This window comes from Castor canadensis, chromosome 19 (assembly GCF_047511655.1).
Source record: "Castor canadensis chromosome 19, mCasCan1.hap1v2, whole genome shotgun sequence".
In the NCBI taxonomy this organism is placed as follows: Eukaryota; Metazoa; Chordata; class Mammalia; order Rodentia; family Castoridae; genus Castor; species Castor canadensis.
Window position 1 is genome coordinate 22,656,388 of NC_133404.1, and position 2,634 is coordinate 22,659,021.

General features: G+C 35.8%; 1 non-coding gene across 1 annotated transcript; it reads right to left on the minus strand.

Moving 5' to 3' along the window:
• Nucleotides 1-320: 320 nt before the first annotated feature.
• LOC141419350 (small nucleolar RNA SNORD107) lies at nt 321-393 on the minus strand. The gene has a single exon (XR_012444129.1). It is a non-coding gene; the product is annotated as a small nucleolar RNA SNORD107 (small nucleolar RNA).
• Between the last annotated feature and the right edge of the window lie 2,241 nt (nt 394-2,634).

Below are 2,634 nucleotides of genomic sequence, written 5' to 3' on the forward strand. Positions count from 1 at the left end.
CTCCTGGATATGACATAGGACCCAGAACTCTGATGTGTTTTTTCTCCCAAGAGTTGGTAGTTTCATTTTTACACATCCTTTTTCCATCTCACCAGGCTGTCTGTGCCTTTTGGGATCCAAGGATATTTCCTTTTAACTTTGAACAAAAAATAAAATGCAGAAAAAGAAGAATTAACCACAGAATATCTGAAAAAACAGGAGGAACTGGCAAAGTGCAGTGCTACACCTGCTAATTCTAAGTATTCTAAATTTTCTCAGTAAGCCAAGATTTTCTACTGAGAATAAAGTACTCTAATGTGTCTACTGAGGCACAATGACTGGACTTCAGAGTGTTGTTTTAAGCTCATGTTTGAAATCATTAGGTTCAGACAAGGTCCTTTGTCATCACGAACCTAGTCAAGGCCTCTGAAATACTTATTTTTACTTACACGTTACATTACCTGGAATGGTTTAGATTTCTGTCCTAAACACAGGTAATGATTTTCAGCCTTGTTGCCATACTACTGGGTAGGATCCAACTGATGACAAAAATTCACTGACCAAATTCTCCCTTTCCTTGAGTCATCAACTAAGTTGGCAAAAGGGTACCATGAGACTGAAAAAGTATGAACACAAATATTCCAATTCAAGATATGTCATTCTAATACAAAACCATAATATGCCTTTGTATATTTCATAAAATTCACATACTGAAATTATGCACATGAATAGGAAAGGGGAGAACTAGGATGCCCTGATAAGCAAGAATCATCAACTGGAGGACACACATGAAAATTTCACCCATTATAGTAGAGGCTGCAACATGCTACTTGTAAGTAAATTTCAACATGCTGTATGCCATCCTATATGCCTTTTTCCTAATCTTTGAAACAAACTTATGACCTCCCTAAAGGAATAACATGACTATGATTATCAAATTATGATTTATGTAAAATAGTCCCTACTTACAGTATTTTAACTAAGAACTTCTATGAAACCCGTGTATTATATTTTTAAAAATTCTTTTAAGGGATATGTGAATGGTTCAAGTGATAGACTGCCTGCCTAACAAGCGCAAGACCCTAAATTCAAACCCCACTGCCACCAAAAAAATTATTTTTTCAGCCGGGCACCAGTGGCTCATGCCTGTAATTCTAGCTACCTCAGGAAGCAGAGATCAGGAGGACTGCAGTTCAAAGCCAGCAAATAGTTTGTGAGACACTATTTCAAAAATCCCAGAATTCCATCTGAAACTGTTTCTTAAACCACACTGATATGTATCAAAATATGATATGCAATATGAATATTTATGGAGTCAGAAAATCAGAAAGTTACTTTAAGGACAATAACTACTACAAAATCACAGAATTACATTTGAAACTGTTTCTTAAACCAAAGCAAGGATTATGTATCAAATATGATATGCAACATAAATGTTTATGGAGTCAGAAAATCAGAAAGTTGTTTTACATGGAGATAAGCTTTCACTCATATGAATGTAAGAATATATGCTGATTTCTAAGCATTTACCTCCAATAATGTTTGAAAACTGGTATGATGTTTGTACCTAAAGGAACCTGATGCAGAACAGATCTACAATCTATAACAAAAGAATCACACACCTACATTAAATCCCTCCTCAATTATATGAAATCTGTCCCATGATGCCTTCTAATATACAATCCACATTTCTCAAAAAACTGGGAGCTCCAAGCACAAATGACTACCATTGTCACAAGCAAAATAGCTATTAAAATGAGTATCTCGTACTATTTAGAGCTCTTATAATTTAGTTTTAACTTATGAACATGCCATCTCTAGTTAGGGAACTGCATTACAAAACAGGTTTTCTTCAAATAGAATGTGTTACCACTCCGTTCATGTCAAGCTCTAAATTCTCCTAGCAGACAGGTAAGAAATGTTTTCCCTTCAAAACACCGGGGGAAAACCCCACAATTACAAGCAGGTTCAAAGAACAGATGGGGCAGATGGGTTTTTTTATATGCCAACCACACTGTCATATTAAAGATAATTTTGTCTTAACTGAATGGCTTTGTCTCCAAGAGAAAAGTACTCTTGGTTGGGGCTTTGGTGAATCCACAAAGTTTGTCTTAACATTTACAAACTCTGAAAAAAATGCCAAACAATGATATTAGTATATTAATACTATATAAATCTCTTAAACCAACTAAGGCTTACATACTTTGTTTCTTATCACATAGTTAATAACCATAAATCCTACAAACCACTGACAGAGATGATAGTTAAAATGTTGGCAACAATAACTGTAGTCACATTGTGATTCCTTTTTCTTTTCTTCTTTTTTAAATTTTGGCAGTTCTGGAGTTTGAACTCAGGGCATAAGGCTTGATAGGCAGGTGCTTTACCACTTCAGTCATACCTCCAGCCCTTTTTACTCTGGTTATTTTAGAGATAGGGTCGTATTATTTGCCCAGGTGAGAATGTACCTCAATCCTCCTATTGTAAGCTTCCCACTGTAGATGGGATGACAAGTATAAGCCAGCCCATACAGCTATTGGTTGAAATGGAGTCTCCGTAATTTTTTGACCAGACTGGCCTCAAATAGCAATGTTCACATTTTCTGTTTCCTAAGTAAGTAGGATTGCAGGCATGAGCCACCATGTTGATGGTTCA